Raw genomic sequence first — 17,139 nt, forward strand, 5'->3', positions numbered from 1 at the left:
GGGTGTGTAATGCGCTACCTAATCCCTTTGCCTAGCCTAAAATTGGCTAATTACAGCAACATGTGAATGAACAAACGGCAATGAGATATAACCAACTGGAAAAGAGAAAGAAACAGGAGCGTCTATTTATTTTAACTGTACCCTGAGCTCTGCCAAGAAGACAGTCCAGTCTCCATCTCTTCATCCTTGAAAAGAGTTGCTCAGCTAACCTTACTTAGAGAATATAACTGTCTTGGGCCATTATTTGAGTTTGGGCCCAAGTTGGTTGGGCAACATGAAGAAAAATAACACTAGTTGTGTGTTGATGTTTCCATCTACAAAATGGGTAAAAATATTCTAGTTATCTACTTTTTTGCATGAGGGTCCTGAGAAGAGTATAGGTAATTATTTGGGCAAAGAATTTGACATCTATAGGCCAAAGGGAAAATATAAACCCCATAAAATGTTTATTTACATATGGAGATAATAGTTAGAATTATAGGGTATTACTTTTTGTCAATCTAAGGGCTAAAACATAATACTCCCCAGGTCACCTATAAAAATTGTTTCCTTGGAAAGTGGCAAGGGGTACTGGATATGACAATATGCATCTGCCACTTCACCCAGCACCTAACAACTGTGAAGACATGTGTTTGTTTACTTTAAAAGCTCTTAGTGATAGGAAGATTTATTGAAGAAATGAAACATTTCACCTCTAAAAGCTCCCAGAACCCTGTTTTTGTTACATTAGTCTTGCCAGGAGAATTCTGAATGTGTTTGCATTCTATCAGTCGACAGTGTGAGTCAGTGTGTCCCAAACCAGTTTTCTAACCAGAAAACTGAGAAGGTTGATGACACATTTAGGTAAACATACTCACTGGATGAAGTTATTTAAATTTTTATAGCCTTTTAATCCTCTCTAAGCCTTTGAAATCCATATAGGTTTTTAGACAAGATTTAAGTTCTTATAAGTCAAACCAATGTATAAACCAACTCTATTAAGAATTTCACAGGTTCTGGACATCTAAGAATACCTAATATTGTACTTGAATGTGCAATAAGGGTGAGCTGACCCCACACTGAAGCCCTTCACTGTTAACCAATCAGCCTTATACTTAATCAAAATTTCAGCTCTGAATATGCGTTTTGCCCCAAGAACTGAAATTTCTCATTTGTTCTGGTCAGATGACAACAGCTCTTGTTGACAATGATAAATGAACTCTGAATATGAAGGGTTCACTCAAGTGAAAGAACAGGAAAGGGGTTGCAGACTACGACTCTCATCACCTACTCTCCATGCAATTTGAGAATTCAATAGGCAGTTGAATGGAAATGGAATAAAAATGTGGCAAAATATACACTGAGGTTATCTAAATTAACTAGAACTGATAGCAACTTTAAGTTATTATGAGTTAAAATTAGCAGTGTGATGGACTTTTTAATCTATACAGATGAAAAACATGACATACTTCATACCCCATTATTAGCCATATTATTGCTTTATGCAAAGAAGATTTTTCAAATAAATTTACTCATTCTCTTACTCTAGAGAGTTTCTGCTTCACCTAAAAGAAATCTTGCCCTGCCATGAATAAGTATTTCTGCATGAAAATCTGACTTTCCATTATTCACTGTGACTCTTGGGAGTAAGTTTGTTAACAAGTAGCTATTGTACCAGGGGTGGCTCTAAATCCTTTTGATACCATGACTCCACACACATCCCAGCCCCCCTCACCTGACCCAAGGCTTCCACATCATTCCTCCATGGATACATGAAACATACACAAGCACATGGTACAGTGTATACATACAATCAAAATTCAATTTATTTTGCAGGTAGCACCACCAAACCCTAGCTCAGAGTACCTCTGCTCCATTTTCTGTTTGATACTGGATCAGAGAAAAAATTAATTTTATGAGAAGAGGCCAGAACTCGAAATAGGTGTCTCCCTGCATGTCTTTCACCCACAGCCTCAACTTGTAGCTCCTAAATTATGACACTTTAGCCATCTACTTGTTCAAGAAATGCTGCACTAGAACATCTGGTCTTACATTTTCCGGGTAAGCATTCCTTTGACAGCCTGTGCACGCACGCGCGCGCACACACACACACACACACACAGACACACATGCACACACACATACACACTAAAGTTCTCCAATAATTTTTTTAAGTATAGAGTTGCTAACTGGCAAATTATTCATGAAGAGTAAATGGGGTCAGAGTAATCTCACACAGAATTTTAACTAAACCCCTGAAGCTAAATTAAGATTCCCATTAAAAGAAAGAACAGACACACACACACACACACACACACACACACACACACACACAAAATAGGAATTGTTTTTGTAGATGTTAGATTCTACTTTGTATATTCTATACAAAAAATACAAAGAAAGGTCTTTTGTAAAGAACTTGATAATTAGTGATAATAATAACAACTACATTTAATTAAATATTTACTGTCAAACACTGTGTTAAGTGCAGTAGATTATCTCATTTAATCCTAACAGCCTTTTAAAGGAGGTAATATTATTGTCCACATAATATTCAGATAATGATCCTGAAGAAGCTCAAAGACAGTAACTTTCCCAAGATCACATTGCTAGTAACTAGAGAGGAGAATTAGGACTCAAGGACTCTCATATCTGAGCTCTTAACCCTTCTCTGCCAGTGGTTCCCAAATCTAAGTGATCATCATTGTTGTCTGGGGAGATACTTAAAAGTATGGATTCCTGGGCCCAACCCCAAACATACCGAATGAGAATCTCCAACAGTGGAACTTGCAGATAGGAACATAATGGTATTTCAAATATGGCTCAAATGTTCTGTTAAGATGCCAAGAGAACACGAGTGAAGCCAGTTGTCACACAGTTCTCTAAGTCAAATCATCTGCCTTGAATAGAAAATAGCATCTCTTTTTCCACGTACATGTCTTCTCACTTTATAATAGAAAAGTCTTATTTGCTAAAAGGTCAAATGAGGTCATGGTCATACTATGTCAGTAATTTGTACTGACTTACCCGGCTACATGGGCTATGTTATGGAAGATGAAAGTGATACAGCACAGAAATTCTGCTGATTCAGAACTGCCGAGTCAGAACTTCACTGATAGAGAAGACACAAAACCAACTGGACAGTTTAAAAATCCTTGGCCATACTCATTGCATAGCCAGATCAATATTTACAAATATTCAACACACAGTTTCAGTACCTGAAAAATTCACTTATCATCTAGTTCATTTATTCATTCATTTCAAAATGCTTACTGAGTTCCTTCCATGTGCCAGGCACTGGATCACACATATGGCCCTTGACCTCAGGAGGAGAAAAGCATTCAGGTGGTGGAAAAAGAAGTGATCGCTGATTAGGGGATGAGGAATGGCTTGATCCCCTAATGGGTCAAGGTAGCATTAGAGTTTCATATTAAAAGATAGACATAGTTCAGACAAGGAGAAAAAGAGAAGGGAAAACAAAAATCATTATAGGTGGACTTAATAGCATAAGGGAAGGAGATTAGGGCAAAAAGAGCAATCAAATTCAGGAAAAAGCAAGGAGCATGGTTTGGCTTAAGTACACATAATGTGAAAAAACAGTGGAAGCTATGGGTGCAATGTTAGGTTCAGCAAACAAAGAGCTGCAGATGTCAAATTAAAGGGGTATGCCAGGCGCGGTGGCTCACTCCTGTAATTCTAGCACTTTGGGAGGCCAAGGCAGACAGATCATGAGGTCAGGAGATCGAGACCATCCTGGCTAACACAGTGAAACCCCGTCTCTACTAAAAATACAAAAAATTAGTCGGGTGTGGTAGGCGCCTGTAGTCCCAGCTACTGGGGAGGCTGAGGCAGGAGAATGACATAAACCCAGGGGGCGGAGCTTGCAGTGAGCTGAGACTGCACCACTGCCCTCCAGCCTGGGTGACAGAGCAAGACTCTGTCTCAAAATAAATAAATAAATAAATAAATAAATAAATAGATAAATAGATAAATAAATAGGTAATAGGTACTTAACTATTCCACACCATTCCATCAGCATTATGATAATATGACAAAGTATTAAGAGTACAAGAAGCTGAAGATCTGAGTTGAAGGGCTGCTTCCACTATACGCTAACCAACTGTATATTTGTTAAGTCTAAATAACAGTAAGAGTCTCCAAAATGTGTTTATTTAGGCTTAAATATACTCTAATTATTCAAACAAGTTTTAAATTATCTAAACATTATTTAAATAACCTTAAATATTATCTAAATAAAGTTAAAAATCTTTCCGCTCCATGAGACCATTCAGCGTTGTCTTCATCCACCTGATCAATACTGAAACTCTACCATATCTCTGTTATAGTGCATGGTAGGGAGTTAGGGGGTGGGTGGGGAAAATGGCAAAATACATGAAAAGTGTCTTGCTTTCAAGTTAGGGATGACCATGTCTTCTATTTATATTTCACTGATGCAATCCAAACTCACATAGCCACTTCTCAGTACTGGAAAAGCTAGAAATGTCTGGTTGGGCATCCATATACCCAGGAAGATGGGGACAATTAAAGTTTTGAGGACAACTCAGTCTGCCACAATCTTAGTGCAAACCACTTAACCTTTCTGTGTTTCAGTTTTATCTTCATGACCTTGAAGAAGGTAAAAATTTCTTGAAAAGAACACAAAAGTCACCAACCATAAAAGGTTAAAAAATTAAGACTTTATTGAAGTAAATAAGTTATGTTAATCAAAATACACAATGGGATGAAAAGGCAAGTTACGGGTTGGGAGAAGATATTTGCTTACGTATAACCAAGCAATACATACAGAATACATGAAGAACTCCTACAAAGCAATAATTAAATAAAAAATAAGACTGACAACCCAATATAAAAGAAACAGACTTCAAGGGGCCTTAAAGAGAATATGCAAATGAGCATGTGAAAGGGAATTTCAACATTATAAATCATCAGGGAAATACAAATTAAATTTACAATGAGGGAGTACTACAGCCCTACCAGAAAGGCTAATATTTATTTATTTATTTAGAGACAAGGTCTTGGCCTTGTCACCCACTCTGGATGGAGTACTATGGTATGATCTTCACTCACTGCCATCTCTGCCTCCTGGGCTCAAGTGATTCTCCCACCTCAGCACCCCAGGTAGTTGGGACCACAGGCATGCACCACCACGCCCAGCTAATGTTTGTATTTTTTGTAGAGAGAGGGTTTTTCCATGTTGTCTAGGCGGGCCTTGAACTTCTAAGTTCAAGTGATTCACCCGCCTCGGCCTCCCAAAGGTGCTGGGATTATAGGCGTGAGCCACTGTGCCTGGCCAGAAAGGCTAAATTAAAAAGACATTACCAAATGTTAAAGAAGTGAAGCAACTAGAGTTTGCATACATTTCTGATGGCAATGTAAATTCTATTTATATGAAGTTGCATTTCCATTAATATGAGAGTCCACATGCATGCAGTCCAAAACAGACAGAATTAATCTACAGTAATAGACATCAAATGGTGGTAACCTCTCAGTAAGAAAGTGGATATCAACTGGAATGTGGCACAAAGCAGGCCAGTGGCAGAGTTGGAAATCTATAACTTGATCTGGATAGAGATTATATAGATATATACATATGTAAAATGTATCAATCTGTATGCTTAATATTTGTGCACATTTAGTAAAAATAAATTACACCTCAATAAATGAGAAAAATGAAGAAATAATGATTATGCTATAAGATGTAAAGTGGAGTATGTTACATGTTCTAAAGATGCAAGACATACAATGACTAGACCAGCAATTGTTGTGGGCCCTGATGACAAGAAGATTAGTCCTAATAAGAGCAATCAGAAGACTGGTAGAGGACAAGAGAGTTTGGCTTTGGAATCCTGTGCTTGAGGATCTGGTGAGATATCTAGGAGAAAGCGCATACATGGGACTAGATGGAACTCAGGCCAGCATTGGCTAAAGGTAAAAATTTGGCAGTTTCAGCAAAGAAGGGAAGTTGAAACAGTAGTAGATGAAAGTCCCAGTGGAGAAATAGTGTGGAAAGCAAGGAGTTGGCCTGTCCTGGCAAATGTCTACATTCAAAGGGGGATAAGCTATCTAGCAAGGTAGACAAGAAGCAGTCTATCAAACAGAAAGAGAACTTGGAAAGACCAGTGTCTTAGAAGCCAAAAACAGAATTTCAGGGAGTCACCAGGCAGTCAAGTACGTTAACTGGCATGAAGCAGTGGCAGAGGATGAAGTCAGAGTGAAGGCTTTTGGGTCTGAGGATGTCACCAATGACCTCTGAAAGAACAATTTCTTCAGAATGGTAGACACTGAAACCAGACTTCAAGGACCCAAAGAGGGTGGTAAGGACGTAGACGTAAAGAGTGTAATAATACTCCTTCAAGAGGTTTGCCAAGGACTGGAAGAAAAGAGAGAGGCTGGTCACTTGCAGAAACAGTGAGATTAGGGGGAAAAGCCAACTGAGATTGAAGATTCTAGAGCAAAAGAGGATGGATAGAACAAAGTCTCACAGAAGAGAAGTGGGTGTGGGAGGCAAGGAGGAGGTAGTTGCTACAGTGATGAGGGGGTACAATTAGCATGAATCTAAGGTTGACTAGAAGGCAACAAGCATCCATAAAGAAAAGTAAAAACAAACAAACAAATGAGAAAAGTACAGAAACCTCAAGGCTATGTTTGAAATAAAAAGATGTCAAAATAATGAAAATTCATGTTTGGAAGCTCTTTGACCTCATTTTAACAGAATATCCTATGCTAAAGGAGCATGGTAAATATATATTTAAAAAGCTCTATTTTAATTTGATAGTTCAAAAATGCCAGTGCTAAAAACACTGCCTTCATAGAAACCAAATAATTTTTTACCAGGCAGATTCTACTACTTAAAATGGTTACAAATACTTGATTGGAAAGCAATGTTTTCTCTCCCTACTGAAAGATCTCTTCCAAAATTAGGAACAAAAATACTAGCAAATGATGAAAATAAAATAAGCACATTCTAATGGTGAAACAGTCTGGTCTATGGCCCTTATAGACCTTTGTTTATTGTAATGAAAGCCATATACTTATTATTAAGAGCAATAATAACCAAAACATTCATCACACTCACTATTGCCAGAAATGTAAACTACGTGTCTGAAAATTGGGCAGCTTAAACCAGGTAAGCAGATTAAGGTCCAACCAGATTCTGAAGTAGGAGCATTTGCTTAGAAAAACAAGATGCATATCTCAACAGTTACTCTTCCTGGCCAGAGATCTTGCTTAACTCAGTTAGCTTGGGCTTGTTTCTATTACTTGAAGCCATATTTTTCTATTACCAAATGAAGAGTTTTTTATTTAGGACAATTTAGTACCATTAAATGAAGCAGCAGGGGATGATAGCTCTATTATTATTTCCGCCTCAAAAATAAGAAAAAAGCATTGTGTAGTTTTCTATATGAAGCATCTCAGTAAAAAGAGAAACATACTTTTTTGGGGGCCACGTCTGATCCAACCAGCCCAGGGTCTCAGTTTCTCATGGTGGCTACAAGGATGTTGTGTAGGGTACTGTGAAGATGCAAGCCTAAAAGATGAATTACTCCTAATAGCCAATTTTTGGAATCACCCATAAATCAATCAAAATTCTTCTAAATCTACTTTTTTTTGGTCCACCTAACCAATATGGAAAATTCTTTAAAACATGCATATGTCTATATATGTACATATATGTATGAATATACACAGACTTACGATGTGCCAGCTACTGTTTTAAGTGCTTCTTTCTTAAACTTTAATCCTTATAACAACCCTATGAGAGAGTTACTATTATAAGCAGCATTTTGCAGATGAAGAAACTGAGGCCTGAGATGATAAATAAGGTACCTAGGGACACAGAACTATAAATGGGCAGGAAAGGAATCAAACCCAGCAGTTTGACCATGTGTTTACATCCTTTATCATCAAACCTCTGAATCTAATAGTTTTAGGTTTAGGTGAATAGAGTATTTGTCCTGCCATACTGCTTATGATTTTATAGATTTTAGTTGCTTTAAATAAATCACTTTCATAGATTTTTTTTTCTCTTTAATCTATCAATTTATCATCTAAATTTCAGACTATCTTCACATTGAAGTTACCCCATTACCATTCTGTCTGTGTAGCCTCCAAATTCTGTTAAACCTTTTCCATGACAGGGAACTAGAATAGTAGAAAGCATAACATGGATATGCCCCATTTTTAATAAAAAATAAGATCACACTATTGATTTAGTGTGAATCTCTTCCTGACAAGCATTTTGTTGACTTGTTAATCTTTTTGGTTGTCCAGTGTCTACTGGTAACAATGAACTATAATCCAAAGTTTCTTCCCTGGACCAAAACTGTAGTTTTCAGAAATAGTTTGAATTACTACCCTTCACACCATTTTCTTAGAATGGGCTAACAGCTAGATACCCTTATATATCAAGATAACTTCCTATTACCATGCCATAGAATCAGAAGGTATTTCATTTTCACTACCTTTTTCCACATCCTCCATGGAAATGCATCTGAGAAACTGTTTCTTGTAAAATATAAGCAAATGAGAATGAGTTGAATATCTGTTCAATTCAGTTCATTTCAACAGGTATCTATTCAGCACTGACTCTTTCTCAGGTGCTGGGTGTAACAGAAACTGTTATAAGTAACCTCATACTTTTGGTTGTCAAGAGACTATGCCCCAAATTCCAACTCAAAAAAATGTCACATGGTACTAAGAATGTCTTGAATACTAAGAGTCAGTTACACTAATTTTATTGTCTTCTACAAATGTCTAATATAACATCATAAATATTTCTATTACTTAGGAGGTCAGTGAAAGCAAGCCAATCATTTAAATATTTTGTCCCTAAAAAATAAAACATAGTTGACTTAACACTGATTCTTATAACACCTCATATATTATTGGCAGACAGATTATAGGAAATTAATGAAAAAAAACACTTTGTGTTTTGTTTTGTTTATTGGCATCATTATCAGCAACACATATTTTGTGTACCTACTACACATAAAACATTATGCTGAGCTCTACTAGGGACAAGACAGGTGGCACCACTCACAAAAAAAACAAATGTATAAATCTTAAAAATGTGTGTGTATGTGTGTGTGTGACTCTCTTCCTAAGCTAGCTGGAATCTGTGCTATTTATCAACAAGATAATGCAGACAAAAATACCTTACCCATTAGGTACATCCCGTCCAGAGTTAACAAAGGAAAAATCACTTGGCTGAGAGCAGAGTTACACAACTTGATTATGCAAAGAGACTGAACTGTGTTTGACTATTTAGCTTTAGAATACACATCACTGATATTTAAGCAGTGTAAACTGTGTAATATTATTGTCAGCACAAATCATAGGCTTTGATGTACAGTGAGCTTTCCCGACTAACATCTGGCTAATAGCCAAGCAAAAGTACATAATTTGAAACACTCAATCAGTTTCATTCTGAGGCATTTTGTTTAGTGTTAAATAGCTTCTCCAGGGACAGGAAAATTACAAAAGCGCATTGTTTTGACATGAGCTAAAATGAGTCATCGCTCGTCACTACATTTTTGAGCATTTGGCATTAATCTTCTGAGACAATAAACCATAAACATTATAAATAAATATCAATTTTCCTAAACAGTTTAGTAAAGGGAGACTACTATTCTCATTGGAGCAATTAAGTTGGCATCTCTAAAGGAAGGCACTATCCTATTTCAACGTGTAGCCATTTTGTTTTTCTAAACAACACTTTCCTTAAGATTTGTAATGATCATCTAAGACCCAGTCCTTAAAGCAATACTAAAGCTTACTTGATTTGTATTAAATAACAAGTTAAAAGAATGTCGTATACATTTTAATCCTTTGGTAAATTCTACACCAAATGTTATCCAGTATTTCCACCCAGTATTCCCTGCCTGCCTTCATAATTATCAATAAGAAGCAAAGGAAACTGACTTGAGTTTCAACTCCTGGATTCTCCAGGGTCCAGATCCTACCACCATCATGCCCCTTCCCCTCAGGCACACTCTAGGGCCTAGGCCAATTTCATTTTCCTTTAGATCAGTGCTTCTAACACTTTGCTACATATAAGAATCACCAGAGAAGCTTTTAAAAAACTTGATACCTGGGGCACATCAATTAGGTCAGAATCTCTGAGGTCGAAGCATCAACTGTGCTGAAAGCTCACACCAGGTAGTTCCAATGTGCAGCTCAGTTTGAGTATCAGCATTTTAGACTTGCATGGAAGAGAAGAAAGAGGGAAGATTACACAATGATCAGCCCATTTGGTACTTTATGGAAGTTCTGATGAATATTAAGTGTGTTAAGAAATGGTTGGAACAAATAACTTCTATGAAATTACACCTTAGTTATAACATAGGGCTAAAGGTATGGCATCTGGGGCTAAACTTCTTGGGTTTGAAATCTTGTCTATGGCCACACCACCCTGAATGCGCTCTCCCTCGTCTGAAATCTGGTTACTTATGACCTCTTAGAGACTCAGTTTCTTCATCTATTCAATGGGGATAACCCTTATAGGGTTGATGTAAAGATTAAATGAGTTAATTTCTATCAATATAAAGGGTTAAAAATAGTGTTTAACATACAGGAAGCACCAGGTATGTGTTAGTTGTTATTAATATCCTCATTATCACCATCTTTGTTTTTTGTATCTCATGAGCGTAGATGAGTTGAATATTCTGTCTTAAACTCAAGGAGGTTGAGTGGTTTTGACTTCCATCCTGTAGTCATAAATTTTACTAATGATATCACCATTATACATGTATAATATTTTTAATTTTTAAATTAATTCATCCAATACATATTTACTGAATACCTACTATGTGTGAAATACTGTTCTAGATATGTTACATACTAACTTTTCAAAAAGCTTTCACATACATTTATATATATTTCATCCTAAAATCCTGACAAGTTGCTTCTGACCTCAGAATTATATGGTTTCAAAGATCCAGTACAACCAGAACACCACATTTAGCACCTTAGGAATGTACTAATAACAGCTAAGTAGTTGAATACTTACTATGTGTAAGCCCTACTCTAAGCTCTTAAAGGTTACAACTCATTTATATACAACAACCCTATGAGGAAGGTACTCTCACCATCCCCATTTTACAGATGAGAAAACAGTGGCACAGAGAAGTTATGCAATTCAAACTCAGGGAGACTGGTTCATCACCCTGGGAATTAACGTGTGTTAAGAAAAGATGCCCTGAAGGTGGACCATAATGGAAACATAATCAAGGAGGTGGGAGTAAAGCATCTATCATAACAATTTCAGGAACAGTGTACTTTATGTGAGATTCCTAGTACTTTGTCCTAGAAATAGTTTGTTGAAGAATGCAATAGGGGTTAGGAAACTGCTAGAAAAAAGCAACAACAGCAATCACAACAGCTACCATTTAGATCTCACAAAAAAACTAAATCCTTTATATACAATAACTTGTTTAATTGTGTAATTAATATAATTCATGGAAAACTTTGTAAAAAGATTTAGGTAGAAGATGTCCAATATGACCTTAAAATATGTGATTTCTACTTTTAACTCTAGTGCATTAGTAATGCTCATGAAGGCTAAAGGAATGCATCATTATAAGAAATGACCAAAACACCCATAAAGTGTAATAACTTGGTATTGGAAACCAAAAATCTGCTTTTGAAAATTATAACCAAATGTCCTGTTCAAAATAAAACTGAGCAGGCTCTTTATATGATGCAAAATAAAGATCAACAAACATCAGAAACTACATTCTTTTAAAAGATATTTTCAGATAAAAAGAAATGAGTTCCCAGTGTAAGTCTCTAAATAAATGCACACATAAAATCTCCATCTAATATAACCAAAGCACATTCACTGTAGCTGTTTTTGAGGTCCTAGCAAGAAGGAATAACCACATGTTTTTAAAGTATGTGTGTTCCGGCCTTCTCAGGTGATGAAACTAGCAATAGAAATTTGATTGGTATTAATAAGTATCAAATAAGAGAGCAACTTGAAATAAAATTAAACTTCCATTAGAGCTTCAGACTCAGTGTTCATACAATATATCTCATTGAATTTTACCTTCCTGTGATATTCATATATAACAGTTCAAACCTTATTAAAACAAAGCAAAAACAAAACTACTAGGATGATGTGAAAAATGCACTTTTTTTTTTTTTGACGGAGTCTAGCTCTGTTGCTGAGGTTGGAGTGCAATGGCATGATCTTGGCTCACTGTAACCTCCGCCTCCTGGGTTCAAGTGATTCTCCTGCCTCAGCGTCCTGAGTGGCTGGGATTACAGGCACCCGCCATCGTGCCCAGCTAATTTTTGTATTTTTGTAGAGACAGGGTTTCACCACGTTGGCCAGGCTGGTCTTGAACTCCTGACCTCAGGTGATCCACCCGCCTTGGCCTCCCAAAGTGCTGGGATTATAGGCGTGAGTCAACGTGCCTGACTTGCACATACATTTTTAATGTGTGAGTGGGTGCATGTCATAATTCCAGATGGAAATCTGTCACCATGAAATGTAATTTTTATTTAGCTGATCTTTCTGGGTTTCTATTTATTTTATTTTATTTTATTTTATTTTATTTTATTTTATTTGAGACAGAGTCTCGCTCTGTCGCCCAGGCTGGAGTGCAGTGGCCAGATCTCAGCTCACTGCAAGCTCCGCCTCCCGGGTTCACGCCATTCTCCTGCCTCAGCCTCCCGAGTAGCTGGGACCACAGGCGCCGCCACCTCGCCCGGCTAATTTTTTGTGTTTTTAGTAGAGACGGGGTTTCGCCGTGTTAGCCAGGATGGTCTCGATCTCCTGACCTTGTGATCCGCCTGTCTCGGCCTCCCAAAGTGCTGGGATTACAGGCTTGAGCCACCGCGCCCGGCCTGGGTTTCTATTTATAATGGAAGAGATTGGATAGGATGAAGTTGGGCATAAAGAATCAAGGCAAACACAGGCCCTGGTCATTGTGCAATTCCATATAGTATAATTTGTTTGCAATCTTTCATTCCATATACCTACAATACAGCTCTAAAAATAATGCCACCTACAATATAAAGATATACCTTTTTCCTAATAAACTTCAAAAAATGTCAAAATATGCAACAAAAATATAGTATCATACCTAAACCCTCAAATAAGCTACATTTAAATCAAGCCTACCCGCTTTTGAAAGTTTCCTTGAGAGTCTAATAACTTAGATAAGCCTATTGAGAAATAAATACATTTTGATGACTAACTGGAGAAAAAAAAACCAATGTGAGAAAAACATTAGTATGAGGAATCAGAAATGGAGGTAGGATATCTTTTCTTAATAGAGTTGGTTCTCAATTATTCATGGTGATTAGAAACAAGGAAAACTTCATTTAACCAAGAACAATGGACATATTCATGGTCATTTGTTTTCCCACCTGTATTTAAGCAGAAAGCTTTGACACATTATAGGGGGTTCTCTGTAGTGGAGTTCTCTTACAGAACCCTCTATGACCACCATCACCCATCCTGGACATCCCCATCTGGTCAAGGTAAAATATGAGATAGTGGTATGACAAAAAATATAATAAACTAACCAGCTCAGAACCTCATTGCTTCCCAAATCTCAAAAACACAATTTTGGTTTTCTACTTTCAGTATTCTGGATTTCTCCTCAAATACACCACAATACCCCAGCACTCCATCATAAGGCATCCCATTGTCTTGGCAATAATATTAAGCCTTAGAGAATATAGACTACTCAAGATCTAAAATGTAACTAGTAAAGAAAATTCAAAATTTGGTGTCAGGCAAATTAACACAAATTAGTTGAGATATATAATGGAAACTTTCAGTTGTTTTTCTTTGCTTTGTTTTGAACTCTATTTACTGTCAAAGGTATAGAACAAGTCAGCCAACTTTTTTTTTTCTTTTTTTGAGACGAAGTCTCACTCTTGTCCCCCAGGCTGGAGTGCAATGACGCAATCTTGGCTCACTGCAACCTCCTCCCAAGGAGGCCTCCTGGGTTTCAGCGATTCTCCTGCCTCAGCCTCCCAAGTAGCTGGTGTGCACCACAACACCGTTTAATTTTTGTATTTTTAGTAGAGATTGGGTTTCACTATGTTGGTCAGGCTGGTCTCGAACTTCTGGCCTCAAGTGATCCACCCGCCTCTGCCTCCCAAAGTGCTGAGATTATAGGCATGAGCCACCATGCCCGGCCAAAAGTTGATAATATTCTTAATCACACTCATTTCTAAGCAAATAAAGAAAAAAAATTTGTTCTGAGAAACAAATCATGTTTCTCTCTAGCACTTTTCTCCAGTTGGCCATAATTAAATTTTGCGACTTAAAACACAATTTTTATTTATTAGCCATGTATATGACAGGTAAGTGGAAATGGACTTCAGCACCTGTTGTATACAGTGATTTGTTATGAAAATTATTTTTTCAAAGAAAATCACTGTGCTTTCAACTGATTATTAGGTAACATTGCTTATGAATATATTGTGGAACAAAAACCGTTAAACCCTAGTCCTTTGGAACCTTGTAGAATCTCAAAACTCTACAGAACAAAGGTTCAGTTGCTATGGCAACAAATGAATCATTAACACTATCATTGTAGAATTATAATTTAAATGAAGAGCACTCCAGAAGATAGTAATTTGGTGCCTGTTCCTTTGTTCTTGGCCCATCAAAATAGTTGGTGTTAACTACTTCCTCTCTTTTTGTTCTTACTACTTTAATAAAGGGTCTCACTTCCTGACTAGGTTCTCTTTTGGGAACCTTTCTCTCAAGGATTCTGTATGAAGCCTCAGTAGCTTAAGGTGACTACCATTCACGAAAAAAACCAAAATCCCCAAAGCCTAGAAAATATACACATTTCACACACAGAAATGCTGTACTAATGGGGCATGCAGACGGTTTAAAATGAAACAGCCCCTCTATAGAAAAGCATACCAATTATGTGGCTAACATTAGGGCAACAAATTTTCCCTTGCCTTCCTTTTGCATATGCCTGTCATTTTCCTCCTATAGTTTCCATTCACTGTTTCAAACATATGTTGCCACTTACTTGCCAGGAAAGGAATCTCTGACCTACTCCCTTTATGTATCATGAAATAGCAGACGGAATGGAGCCAGTGAGAGCACCATTAGCAGTTATTCACACTTCTGTTTTCCCTTAACTTCCTTTTTTTTTTCTAAAAGTTTATTCCGCATATGTGAAGGATGTGTAATCACAAAGACCTCCATGACTCATGCTTTATAATATGGAACTGTGGCAATTCCCTGCAGAAGCGAATGGTTCCCTCCTCCAGTGAGCCACATGTCTCCTCTACAGAAGACTATCTTTACAGCTTACAGCTTGACCAAACATAGGTGATGGGTTGCTTTGTCCAATCCTCACCAAACATTAACATTGTTTTATTTTCTAGCAATCACTGCTAGAGTTTAGCCAACATTTAACCCACAGTCTTTTAAGGAGGCACCTGTTCTATGGGTGCAGGCTGCTAGGGTATTGTCCCGAGTCAAGAGAAAACATGATGGAGAGTACTTAAAAGGAAGAGGTTTTTCATCAAAGATGAAGGAGATTAAGGAAGACAACATGTGGAAGTGTGGTGTTACATGTACAACAATAAGAAATGAATGTTTATTTTGATCTGCATTGATCATCCCCTTTTGGTTTACGAAAACCAATCTATAGGTTAAAAAAAATTACCATGGTTCATAGTTATGCTATTATGAACTAAGTTCCTAAACTAAATCCAGCAAACACCACCAGGAACTTGGCCTCTTCTGCAAAAGGAGATCAGCCAAAAAATAAGCTCTTGTCCATGAGCAGAAGGAAATATAGTACCTTGAATAACCCACAAACATTACCATTCATATGTTGTGGATACATAGTAAAAAAAAAAAAAAAAAAAAAAGTCCTGCTGACTGAAAGCTCGCTACATATATGAGACCAACTACAGAGCTAGTTGGATTATGATTCATTCTTTAAAGGGAGATATTTTCCACTTTTCCAGCAGTGAACATGAGTGACTGCAAGTTGCCTAAAACAACATGCTATCATGCTTGAACCTGAGACAGCTAAGAATAAAATACAGTTAAGTTTAACCATCCTGGCCACATAATATATATATATAAGCATTCTCTGAGTTATGAACACCTGACTAGTGAACATTCTCTCTATTTAAAAAGCCAGCCTACATCCTGCTCGAAGGACGGCACCTGGAGGGCAAGAGTATTTCCAGAGCTACTGAATTTTCTTCAGGTTAGTTGGCCTGAGGCTGCCACGAATGTGACAGGGAGGTATTCACCTAGAATCCAAAGTGGGAACCTGGAACACATTTGCTAATTAAATATCATGTTTCATGTAACACATAGGCTCCCAGCTAGTCCACAAAAAGCTAGCTGACCCAAATATAGCTTGAAGTCTATACATTTGCAAGAATATTGTTCTCTACTCCATACTGTAATAATAAGAGTACATATAAACCTTATGAATGGTGCTATTATAGTGCTATAAAATCACCATATTATCAGTTACCTAAATGTAGGTTTTCAGCTTTATTATGGGTTGAGTAAGCCTCCTTGTGCTAGTCTGGGAATCAACTCCCTGATTAATAATATCATTTTTATGAGGAAATATCTTACAAATGAACCTTTGAAATAGTCTTTCTGCAAGATGGTAAACTTCCTACATTTAAAAAATTAAAGTAATCACTTTCCTCCTTGCTATAAGAAAGCAGATTGCCCTAAGATCTATATTCAGAGTAAATTCAGCATTATCCTATGTTGAGCAAAAGAAATCATAAGCAACACAGACTTTAAAAGTATCAAAAAACAAACTCAAAACAAAAAGGTGATAACTAAAAGTGGAAACAAGAAAATAGCACACCAGCACACAAAACTAACGGGGCCAGTGAATCCACCTCTGGCCAGACCCGGCACCTGACTAGCTCCTGTTAGGCATCCACAACAGATGAACAAATGGGGCAGACCTTCACCTGAACTGCTAAGTGCCACCTTCTCTTACACCTTTTCAGATACAGATCTTCTCCCTCAGCAATGAAAGAGTACTTTATTTATGTATCTTGTGGAATCTACTTAGTTTTTAACCATCCTATTTCCTTTTCTATTAATACCTCTCCAACCAACTCCTAGCTGTAATTGTCCTAAAGCAGGAGATTTGTCTTCCTTTC

At 37.1% G+C, this 17,139-nt stretch overlaps 2 protein-coding genes across 12 annotated transcripts in view; one reads left to right on the forward strand and one right to left on the reverse strand.

The window, feature by feature from the left end:
* The window catches only part of CMSS1 (cms1 ribosomal small subunit homolog), a 371,982-nt gene that overhangs the window by 277,304 nt on the left and 77,539 nt on the right, over positions 1–17,139 (reverse strand). For 2 of the 8 annotated variants that reach the window (XM_045384531.2, XM_045384530.2), the window contains exon 2: positions 10,091–10,201. The exons of the other annotated variants lie outside the window; for them this stretch is intronic. The gene's annotated coding sequence lies outside the window, so the exon portion shown is untranslated. The remainder of the gene's footprint in view (positions 1–10,090; positions 10,202–17,139) is intronic. 8 annotated transcript variants of the gene reach the window in all.
* FILIP1L (filamin A interacting protein 1 like) overlaps positions 1–17,139 on the forward strand; it is a 296,973-nt gene that overhangs the window by 212,695 nt on the left and 67,139 nt on the right. The window lies entirely within an intron of this gene.

This window comes from Macaca fascicularis, chromosome 2 (assembly GCF_037993035.2).
Source record: "Macaca fascicularis isolate 582-1 chromosome 2, T2T-MFA8v1.1".
In the NCBI taxonomy this organism is placed as follows: domain Eukaryota; kingdom Metazoa; phylum Chordata; class Mammalia; order Primates; family Cercopithecidae; genus Macaca; species Macaca fascicularis.